This window comes from Asparagus officinalis, chromosome 5 (genome assembly GCF_001876935.1).
Source record: "Asparagus officinalis chromosome 5, Aspof.V1, whole genome shotgun sequence".
In the NCBI taxonomy this organism is placed as follows: domain Eukaryota; kingdom Viridiplantae; phylum Streptophyta; class Magnoliopsida; order Asparagales; family Asparagaceae; genus Asparagus; species Asparagus officinalis.
In genome coordinates this window covers 72568365-72581331 of record NC_033798.1, presented here as the reverse complement: position 1 = coordinate 72581331, position 12967 = coordinate 72568365, and positions in this window count along the sequence as shown.

Sequence of the window (12967 nt, the reverse complement as noted above, 5' to 3'; positions counted from 1 at the left end):
CTTTCCAGAATCAAGGAATAGAATATAAAATTCTTCCTTCCTTGTATTCGGGTTCGCCTTCACCCTAAAAGAAGACCGGGAAATAGAATATAAAATTCTTACGTTCCCCACACCAACCTTTTCCAAGAATTTATCAATCTAGGATTCATCTTAGGAAGTTTATCCTGAATCCTAAGCAGGGATAAGTCTGCGCCTAACACGCGCTGCCGGTTTAGTCTTTCTCCGTAGAAAAAGACACCAGAGTTCGATTCTGGGGTATTCTATCCTAAAACCTAAGCAGGGATAAGTCTGCGCTTAACCCGCGCTGCCGGTTAGTTCTTAACCGTCAAAAAGAACGTAGGTTGTTATTAATAACACCAAAATCCATGCCTTACACGCATGGGGAATTTTATCCTGAATCCTAAGAAAGGATATACTGACGCCTAACACGCGTCGCCGGGTTAGTCTTCTACTGGCCAAGAAGACACCAGAACCTGATTCTGGGGACTTTTAACCCGAAGCCTAAGTAGGGATAAGTCAGCGTCTAATACACGTTGCCGGGTAGCCTATTCCCGTAATAATGGCGAAGTCTACGTATTCGAAGTCGTAGCGACGAGTCTCAGAGAATTCACTCTCTTAGCACAACGTCACATGCGGAACGGAAACGGTAGTCGGTAAAGGCTAATCAAATCCGTTGAAGGCTGGGGGTTAGCCAAAAATCCTAAAGTCAACGCCTAACACGTATTGCTGGGTAGCCTATTCCCGTAACAAATGGTAAAGCCTATGTATTCGACATCATAGCATAAAGTCTCAGAGAATTCACTCTCTTAGCACAACGTTACATGCGGAACAGATGTAGACAATCCGCATGCTAGCCCGATTCAAACGGTAGTCGGTAAAGGCTTATCAAACCCGTTGAGGGCTGCTAGCCCGATTCAAACGGTAGTCGGTAAAGGCTTATCAAACCCGTTGAGGGCTGAGGGTTTGCCAAAAAATCCTATGAGTATTATGGTCAATCATTCCAAACAGAATGAGAAATCACAATAAAGATAAAGATAAAACCATTTCCACTAAGAGGATCAAAAGTCAAAATATTCAGTAAATGAAATCATACATCAAGCCCATGGCTAAAAATCTGCTGACTAAACTTAGACAGCTTCTCATCATAAGCTTGCCTAAGCTCATCCTACAATTTAGCTCTGATGGACTCTTCAGTGGTGGCTAAAGTCTTCACAACAACCTCCTCCATCTCGACCAGCTTCTGCTTCAAGGATTTCAACTCCTCAGATAAGGCAGTGTGGGCTTGCTGATCCTATACCTTCGTCATTTGAAGGATACTCAAAGTCTCCTCTTCTTCACGAAGTCCTCTTCAGAACTGTTCTATTTTGGTCTCGCAAGAGGCAATAGAAAAGTCAAGATCGTCAAGTGAAGATGATCTAACAGCAAGGTTGGCCTCAACTCGGTCTACCCGATCCCGCTGCACCTGAATCTCGAACTCAGCAAAAGCTCGAGTATCGCGCCATGTCTGTAAGCGAGTATCCAAATTGGCAGCAATGAATGAAGAGGCACCTGCATCCCGGAGCTCACGTAACATCTGAAGCTCGTGTTCCAGGCAATCAAGGTCATCAATTATAGCATTCGCCAGATCCGGATATCCTGCATCCCTTATTGAATTTATTCTGGAATCAAGGAAAGGCTTAAATTGGTGAAGGAAAAGTCCGCCGTGGAAGAGTTTGCCAATCATAGTATTCACGAAGGAGAAGAAGGAACAGACTTCTATACAGATGACGATCTTCTCAGGATCGTTGTCTGATAATAACTCCTTCACGAGGACACAAAAGCCTTGATGAGGAAATAAATGACATTTCTCAGTTGCTTAATTTATACCTCCTTCCCCTTGAGTCACTGGGGGTAGTGGAGGTGTAACCGCTGTTGATGTATCAGCTGATGTAGTTGGTCTCACAGCCGGCTCAACAGGATCAGTCTCGACAAAAGCTTCTGTTAAACACAAAACGGAATTCTCAGATTCATCACATTATAACTGCATTAGTTAAAAAATGGCTAGTCCTATAATTAACCTGAGAAGAGGCACGTACCTTCAAAAGGACCATCCTCGGGATTCTTGGGGAGTGTAGACTCAGGAAACATATCTTCAGGCAATCGGTCATCAATCTGAGGAGAGCCATACATGAAGTGGAGCATAGGAGTGTCCACGAGCAAACCTTCCTAGTCGAAATCATCAGTCGAAAAATCTGACACAAGAAAATATAAATGCGAAAGAAGAATAAAGAGACTACGACCAATGGAAATGAGTTACCTCCTACGGATGTGTTAGCCTCTCTACTCCCAAGGTCCACGTTTGCCCCCTACAATTGATCTAAAAGAGCAATAAGCATAGAGACAATTAAGGGAGGCATGAATTCTGAATCGTTCAACTCCTTTGTTTGCTATCTAAAGGGTATATTGTCAATGGTAGATGTACCTGGATTCGCTGAATCGGGTCCTACATTGATAGTCTCCCTAACGTCAGCTTCTGCAGGCTTTTCTACCTGGTGTGGTAAGTCAGGCTCACCAGAAAATACAAAATCACGAGGAGCAGGATCGAGACTCATCTCGCCTTCCCCCTGAAACATCAAACAGTTGTCAAGATTAATAACTCTGGAAGACAGAGGGAAAAGATAGGTGATTAACCTCGCTCGAAATATTCCTCGTAATCTTCAGGATCTCCGCTTGAGACCTCTTTAGCAGAATTGAAGGTCTTTTTTCCTTCTTCATCAATTCGACGAGTCTTGCTCCGCGTCCTCTGTGACCGAGAATTTTCCTGAATCACACGAGAATCAGCCTGAGAAGCCTCCTCAGCTACTAACTCTGCAATCGGCTTCACGGGGACGGGTTTGTTAGCTGCTAACAACCACCTGCAGCTTAAGAATGTGAGCTTTAACTGACGCTCAGCACTCGGGAGACTGAACTTAGCACCAGTACAGCCCGTCACGGTCCACAGCCATGCCCGGAGACCGTCCACCAAACCGCCATGAGTCCGAAGCTGCTGACGCGGGTTCCCGACATAAAGCTGATCATAACCAAACTGGTGGGCGAATCGGCAGGGTAGATATGGCTCTATGAAGCACTGATTCCTTACCTGGAAGGTCAGATAACCCGGCCTAATGTTCACTAGCCAATTAAAGCAGCCGATATCTAAATGAGTTTGATTCCCCCTCGGCCTCTCCTCATCAGTCAAACACTCGCCATATTGGCTGAAGAACTGCGGGAAGCAAGTGGAAAATACCCAACACTTGTCAACCTGTAGCTGCTTCCTGACTTCAAAGAATCCTCGCCCCTCCTACCTGCCATTCTCAAACAACTGTAGTAGGGGAACAGAGCGGTCTGTGGTGTTAGGTACCGACATCATATCAGAACGATGAAGGACGAACCAAGCCATCAAATAAGTGTATGGAAGCTCCACCTTAATAAGAGGAATCCGAGCCGACGGTACACCTTCTTTCTGTGTGAAAGCACTAGAAATCTGTCGAAGCCCTCGATGAATATTAGCCACCATCACCGGAAGAAGCGAAAGTTCCTTTTTGTGAACCGCTGGGTAGAGCACTTCTAATGGCAAAATGTCACTGGACTGATACGGGACCACACATTTCTTTAACCAGATAGTGAGGTAACCGGTAAGAAGGGTCATCGGCTGAATCGATGTGGTCGCATGCCATAAGAATGATTTAAACTTGGTCCCTATAGTAAAGCCACTCTCGGGACTGCTAATGGTATATGAGTGAGCGTCAATCTTCTTCAGCAGTCCATTAACCTCTGAAGGAGTAAGCGTTGCCAGCTCACAAATAGCCTCGCCAGAATTGCTCTCTAGATTTCTGAACAAATAACACGTGAACTGCTTCAGGCTCACCTGTGACTTAGTCCTCTTCGCTAAAGGCTCAGACTGCGCCAAAGCAATATGGTAGTGACATGTGAGATCCCATAAAGTCTCATAGCGGCTGGGCATGCGGTCCTTCAGCTGACTCAATTCATGGTTGGAGGGAAAGTATTCCTGATATAGCATCTGACCCATGGGCAAACCAGAAATCTTGTGCATCTCATGGAGAGCCAAGCCCAACTCTCCGTGCCTAGTCAGAAAAGTATTCGAATCCGGGTTATAGAGCTCGTACAAAGCGAAGAAATGTTTAGCGTTGAAGGGTAAACCATACATGGTGGAACGAATAGCTGCATATAGACCACAAGCGTGCAACTCCTCGCTCCATCGGCTTAAGACGTAGTTCGTCATACGAGCCCACCAAAGCTTGTCTGAAGAATGGACCCAGCCATAGAATCTATGGCGCAACGCAGGCATCTCCCGTCCTAAGTCGGCGAGACGATTCTTCAAAGTAGAAGCAGAAGCAAGAAACTCATTACGCGACGGTGTATCCAGCCCCAATACTCCAGGAAACAATCCAATGATATGACTCCTGCTCGAACCAGGAGCTGCCTGATGAGTAATATAGCCACAGTGAACGCTCTCATGCTCCTCCGTCAAACGCCACGACATCTCCCGTGTCACGGCCTGACACCTGAGCTCAGTCAATGAGCGGTGACGAGAAATCTTAGGCAAATATAGATAACCCTCGTCATCTTTATGAAGCCACTGCTCGGCATCAATAAACACTGCATCAGGATCTTTAACAGAGTCACCGAATAAAAAGTCAGTCTTCCTGAGAGGCTGAACAGAGCTGGTATCCTTCACGAAAGGCACATCAGTAATCAACTGTCGAAGAACTCGATGTCCACCTTCCTTCACCACTTGGGCAACCTCTATCAACGTGCCCGAAGCAAACTGAGGAGTAAGTGGAATAGGTGAAAAATCATCGGAGGTCGAATAATACTCGTCACGACGCCCGTCCACTGCATGAGATGGGAACGCTCCAGAGGGATATCCCACTGAAAACAAGCAATTAAGCGTTTGTTAGTCTCAGTTATAAAAGGAAGTTGAACTCATCTTACGAATGGGTAAGATAGAGTCACTGCCTTATAAAGGGTGAGACGATTTGGCCATATTATGCATTCATGAGATAGGGTATATCAACAATATATCCCTGCCTTATAAGACACAATGCAGCTTCAAAGCACCCCCTTTACTTTGAGATACGGTTTTGACCAAGCAAAACCTATCTTTTAAAGCGTCAATCCTCACCAAGGAGAATCAAGGCTCTTCCCAATTGTCTCACCAAGGAGAACAAGACGGGGAAAAAGGATTAATCTACAAATTTCGAAATACGCCAAAAAAAGAGGTCACCAGTGTACGAGGGAAGCACGCCATCAGCCGACGCAGTAGGGGATTGACCTCTCGGGATATGCGACATGGTGATCTGCAAAATAAATCAGGGGATCAGATAAAAAAAATTTCAGTTAAGGTGACAAACTCTAATCCTAAAATTTTACCCCCTCTTTAATGCATTTAAACCCCTCAGATCTCCAAATTCTACCCCCTGAAATATGAGCTCGGGGCGTCAAATCACAACTAGATATGGCTCTATGAAACACTGATTCCTCACCCGGAAGGTCAGATAACCCGGCCCAAAGAGAGGAAAAAGAAAGTCTTTTATAGTGTTGAACCAGCCTTGAACCGGACCAGACCAGACTGAACCGGATCAGACCAAGTTGAACCAGACCAGACCATGCTAAATCAGTTCAAAGGAGGCTGAACCAGGCCAAACCAGGCTGAACCAGACCAAACCAGGATGAATTAGTCTGAACCAGGCTAAACCAGTCTTGAACCAGTCCTAAACCAGTCTTGAACCAGGTTGAACCAGTCTTGAACCAGGTTGAACCAGTTCTGAACAAGTTTGAACCAGATTTGAACCAAAATTCAAATTGGAGCTGAACCGAGTATCGAAACGACTTCAAATCGACCGATGGTTCAGTCCATTATTTACTCATTCCTCTCCCACACATTCGGAAGGGTCGAAAGATTTTTTGAGCCTAATTACTGCCTTTTTGGGGTCATTATCAGGCCGGTTCAGCTCATTCGGACATGAAAAGTACTCCGAAAAGTATACGAGTATAAACTGCTTCTTAGTACTCCGAAAAGTATACGAGTATAAACTGCTTCTTAGTACTCCAATAAGGTATACGAGTATAAACTATCCCTTATTTTTGTTGAGAAGTTTGTGGAGAGTATTTTTCTAAAAATATTCTTAAGGATAACTCAACAACACTCTGAAAAGTATAAGAGTATAAACTGCTTCTCAAGACTCCAACAGACGTACGAGTATAAACTGTGTCAAACGCCGGACAACGCGTTGCAAATGAAGACTCAATGCCAACAATCGATGGTTGGTTCTATGTTGAAACAGCAAACACGAGCTAAAGATCAGAAAATCAGGAATTGACTTCAAGTTTAAAATTTCAACAACAGTCAGACAATAAATGCAGCACCGGAACCCTTGCAGACATTCGACAAAGTACCGAATAGCCTGGAGGATTGCAGCACCGGAACCCTTGCAGACATTCGACAAAGTACCGAATAGCCTGGAGGATTAAAAGAATCAAGAATAGAAGCCATTCCAAGGTCTCGTTACACCGACTGAAGGTTGGGACAATCATATCCAAAGTATTCCAGACTCTTCTATAAAAGAATGAGGCTGAAATACTTTGGAGGGGGTATCTGTAGGCGTATAAAACTGCTTATAGGTCCCTTAACACAGCTCGGCACGGTGATTCGACAAACCAACGAACCATCGGGCGATATATCCAAGCGTGATCGTTAGACCACAACACCGAAGCCAAGTGACACGCGACGAAGCGGATTAATGAGGCGACGAGGTTAACGAACCGCATGCAAACAACGGAATATATCCAATCGCGTGCCCAATCAAGCTAACGGGTCGATGAATCAATGAGTCATCCAACCGAAGAGTCCATCACATCAAACAAGATCGAGAGCGGACTCGAACTCGAACACCAAAGCGGATTTACTGCCAAATCAGGATCCAGACTGTCAAATCAGAGTCCAGATCAACAATGAAGTTCGGATAAACCGCGAAACCAGAAAACGGGTGAAGAAGCAAACACCTGGAGGGCTCGGCCAAAACCGAGCCACCTAGGTGGCTCACCGCCTGCTGGATTGAGAGCTAAACTTCGGAGTTTTGGAGCTTTGAAGACTCGAACGTTCCAGATTTGATTCTTGGCGATCATCCACGTCAAATAAGGCAGGAGTTCGAGAGAGATCAGATCTGAGATCCACACGGTCATCCTCTGGATCAAAACTTGGTTTTTTGATCCCGAGAAGAGTATCGATTTCGCTTGGTCGATTTCGATTACTTAGGGCTATTATTTCCTTGGTGAAATAATCCCCTCGGCTGTTATTTCCTTCGTGAAATAACACTCGTCATACCGTGTAGATCCGACCGGATCAAGATCGCGCGGTGGTCCACGGATTAACCCCGGCGCAGGCAAAGAACCCACACAAGCAAGAGACCGCAAAACAGGATCTTGTGATTTGTTCCAGAAAAGGAAAGTTGTAATCTTTTAAGATTTTCTTTTTGATTTTGTTGTAACCGGATCTTATAAAAAGACCGGATCTTTTGTAACCGATAAACTGTTGCTCAAAAAAACAATGACATCAATGAAAACAATTTTTCCCGCGAACAGTGATTATCATCTATTATTTATCTGAGATTTTTTTTTTCAATTTTGCTTCAAACCATGTTTATATTTCACACTAGAAAATAAGATAAGTATGGTTTAGAATTTTTTATCTGCATTAAATTTTTAAAAGGAAAGGAGAAAAATACCTACCCAAATATTCTTAAATTTTGTCTATATACTTATATTTAATTCTTAATGTAACCTTATTCATATCTTACAAGTTATAGTTATTTACCAAAATAGGTGTGGAAGAGGTACTAGATCACGTATCCTATAACATAGGAATGTGAGGTAGAAAACCCGAGTAAAAATTACAGAGGATGCCATCGGTACTACAAAGGAGCACTGAAGTTGTTGGCTTAATTTATAAGTCAGACACTAAAAATTATTTGTTTAGTACTAAATGAACTATTGAATCAAACTTGATCGAATATCTGAATGAATAAAAAAAAAGCAAAAAGCACCCCTACAATTCATATCTAAAGCAGAATACTTTATTTTGGTAACATGTTCAATATTGGCAATGGAGGTCTACTAGATTCTAGCTATAACTAATTCGCACTGTTCTAATATCACATTTTTATACAAATAAAGGGTGCTTATATTCTTATCAAATTGTTTATCGGGCTTGCTCTTCATTAATCTAATCTTTTGTTTTTTTTCCTATCACATCAAAACTTAAGAACGCGGTGGGATGGAATTAGGTGAAAGCGTTTGTTGTTATTTTCAACTACCAATTTAGAAATGAAAAGGTTTCAATGCTTTTTTCCTCTCTCTATCTCTCTCTTCGACTACCGAATAAAACTGTTAATGAACTATCAAACATATATTTGGTTAAATTTCTATGAAAAATTTATCAAATTAATAAACGACAACAAATTAATCAAACATATCTTTGGTTAAATTTTATTTATAAACGACAACAAATTAATCAAACATATCTTTGGTTAAATTTTATTTATTTATAAACCAAATACTAAAATATATATTTTAGTATTAAATGAAGTATCTCTTCGAACTTGATCAATAATAAACGAATAATAACCAAATATTAATTAATTTTTCAATTCACTTTTACACTAAACTGAATTTATAGCAGAATATTATAATTATTTATAGCATAATACTTAATTTTGTTAACATAATCAATATTTTAGAATATAATTTAAAAACCGTGCTTTGCACGGGTCTAAATACTAGTTGCATTAATGAGTGGGTCCCGCGGAGAGAGAATGGCTATAGAGTACATAAGTGCGGGTATGCGGAATACGGGTTTAGACTATTGTAACACCACGACCCTAACCGAATTGAAAAATTGATACGTACTGCTAAAAAGTGGACTTTCCAGTGTATTTATTGGGTTGAAACCGAATTCAGTTCAGCCCTGCTATCCTTATTTGTGTCACATGATGGCAGATATGATATCATATCATATCATACTCCCTTTAAAAGTACGAGTTTAGGAAAATCTTTTCATGGTTAATATTATCCTTAATTTTTTTGAATATTACATTATTATCCTAATCTATTCTAGAATCTAATTATCCTATATTTTTTAAAATCACAATTAAATGTTTTATCCTATTCATAATGAGAGTTAACATATTATTAGATAAAGGATATATGTTTGATATAATTCAAATTCTTTACTTATTTCAGTTCGTAGAGAATTATAAATATCCCCTACATAATTTACAATTTATATAAAAAACCTTTAAATTTTCAAAAATTATAAACGAACACTCAAAATTAAAAATTTATAAAAAACACCATGAGAATTTCTAACTCATTAGTAAATTGAAAACATACGAATTACAAATAGTCTATAAATAATTTATAATATGTAAAAAAGGCCTATAAGTTAAAAAAAAGTTGCAATAAACCCCTAAAATTTATAATTTACTAAAAACACAATTAGAATTTCTAATTTATAGACACTAAAATGAATATACAGAATTACTTATAACCCCCAGAAAATTAAAAATTTATAAAAAATGTCATACTCACTTTAAAAGTATAGGTTTAGGAAAAACTTTTTATGGTCAATATTACGCATAACTTTTTTAAAAAGAACATAACTAATTAAAAATCTATTAAATTTAAAATTTACAAAAAAAACTTAAAGTTTAGTACATTACAAATTACCCCTCCAAAGTTTAAAAATTTTTAATAAATTTTTTATAATTCCTTGATTTTAATGTAATGTTTAATAGTTTTGTGTATTTGTAAATTTCAAAATTTTAGGGTGTTTTTTATAATTTTTAAAACTTTTGAGCATATTTCTTTTATAGTTTTCTAATTTTTTATTGTGTTTCCAGTGTAATGCATAGATACGTTAATTAATAATGATATTGAAGAGTAAGTCGTTCTTAAAATATATTAGGTCATAGTTAAGTGTGCACATTATTATTCCTAGGTAGTATAGTTATATATGCAAAAAATTTTAGACAATCTATGTAGTGGTTAAAAGGATTTTAACTTTAATGTACTGTTTTTTATAAATTATATTTAATATGAATCTACCATATAATTTTAATACGTTTGATTGATTGACTATATGGGTATATAGACCATAGATTACTTTACTTTCTCACATGAACTAATATTTGGCACTTAATAATTTAAATTATTACTTAATTTAATATAAAGAGGATCTCTAATAACATTTATTTATTTACCTAGAGGACAATACAATCTCAATTCCTATTTTTTGGTTGATATTTGTTCCATAGTTACGCGTATCAAATTAGTAACTAAAATAATAATTATTTATGCTTAAATTAGGATGATTGTAGTTGGCCACTTACTATGGAATTTCCATGAATATATATATACGTTACTTTCTATAGCTATCTGCATTGTCTATGTATATTTTATAAATTAGCTGTTAATTTGACATATTAAATTACTTTTCCTTTGTACAAATTTCTTCTTTGACTTTTGAATTATGTAATCAATATATCACCATTCTAGCGTAGAAATGATCTCACTCTAAATGGCTTCAAACCAATGTTTGAGTTGAAATGAAATATATACTATTGTTTCTATTTGTATATATATTTTTTAAGAAAATCATGTCAACACTTTTTAAACAGAAGAGAATATTCTAACCTCTGATATTATAAAAACTAAATAAAACCAATTAAGTGATTAGCAAAAGAGAGCTTATATCAGTAAAGCGTGAATAATAAGATGAAGAGGAAATGTAATAGTATTACCAACAATACCACTAACAGCAAACTATAATGCAAAGTTAACCTATTTTGTGGAGCCCACGTATTGACTATAAACATCTAGGTTTCCATATATATACTTTATAATTTATTAAAAAGGGTTATATAATCTTATATAATCAAATTAATTTAATACTAAGTAGTAATATCATTGTAATAATATCACTATTAGGAAAAATTCTTCGTGAACCAGTATGTTCTTTACGATATATAAGCTATGCACTCCAAATTCTTCTGTCTTTTATAGAGCCAAAAGTTTGAATACGAGCCTCTAACATTTTACTCTCACGACAACAAAATCCATTTAGCAGATGTGGATATTTCAGATGAGTTATATGTCCTATATACAATACAATTGTCCTAGACAAGCGAGTTATAATAGTATTTTTTATTCATATTGTTTGGGGCAAGATTTGATAGGGATCTTGCATCAAAGAAAAAGAAGATTTTATATTCAGAGCACATGTCAAAATATATCACAATATCACTGCTCTAATTTGGCAAGAAAATAATTCATTATACTTTTAATTTTACTTCTATGATAAGGAGAATGAACTATAAAATTGAATGAGAATATTAGATAATATAAATATGAGTGAAATCACAACTAAAAGTTAATGTGAATATGAGTCAAATTACAACTAAAAATTTAATGGACATATTGCAAGTAAATTCATATGTAAAATTTCTTTGCGAATTGAATGATCACCCATCTTTTGAAGATTTCAAGATATTAATAAACATAGATGTTGTACTATATCAATGTGTGTTTATAACTCACAAATAGTAGATCACGTGGCCGCAGTCTGAGTTAAAGGAAACAATGACAATATTTTATTTGAGAGAGAGATTATTGAGTTAATGACCAATCCCATAAAATACTTACTTTTCTTTTTTTTATTTTTATTCAATTTTTATCAATTTAAATAGTCATCATATTCAACCACGTGCATTCCACGTGCATCTCAACTAGTGAATTCTAAATATGGAGGCATATCTGCATCCGTATTCATAATTGATAAGCGGATACAGATATGGTAAGTATTATACTTGATTCGTATCCAGACAATATGCATCCCTAATCCCCTACCGTTCTTGTAATTCCATTGCTTACTTCAAATCAGGGGAATCTTTTTTGCTATATCTAAATAACTATCTTATTACTTGCATTTTAATACGTAAGAATGATATTCAAGTAATTGTTAGCAATAAATCATCTATACAATTGTAAGGGGGGTGCTAATAGGGAGTCTCGAAGTACGGATATTTTCGTATTTAACTTTTGGTAATTGGTATTTAGCTCTATGTAATTTACATGTCAAAATAGTTAGATTTCCATGACATGCGAGGACATTAGATGGCTCTAGGTCTTTTGATGGTCTGAATTTTTAGCATACCTTTAACATAGCAAAAAAAATAAGATGTTACAAAAAGAAAAACAAAGTAAGAAATTAAAATTGTTTCTAGTGAGATGCTGAAGCCGAATTGGGGAATCGAACTGGAGAACTCCTGCACCCAAGCTACCCATATACCAAAAGCTTAGAGCGATGGTTACGTCCATTGCCGTTAAATAAATAGAATTTTTTTTAAAATTGGGAAATAAAATTAATTGGCTTCGCCCGGACTTAAGGGGGGTGTTTGTTTAGTTGTAAGTGAAAATTGTAAGTATGAAAGTCACTTATTCTTGAGACTTCACTTGTTTGTTTTATCGAAAGTTATAGTGAAAGTGAGATCCAAACTATAGTCCACATTAGATTTTTTACAATTTCAACATCCCCTAAAAAAGTACAGAAGTGAGCCATGAAAGTGAAAAGTGGGGACCACATTATATTAAAAATACTATAATAATTAATATATCAGATTTGTTTCATCTTCAACGATGTCTCCTATCCTCTAATTTTTCTCTCACGCCTCTTCTCTTTTCTCGCTGTATTTTTCCCCTTTTTATTTTTTACCTCTATAGAAATAATCCCACTGTTTTCCCCACGTTTTGAATACTATTCTCATCATTTTTGGTTGCAACAATAGTTTGAAATATGTCACTGGTATTTGTTTTCATTGAAAATAAATAATTGGGTTATTTACATTTTGTAGCTTGGGTGTTCTTTGTGATT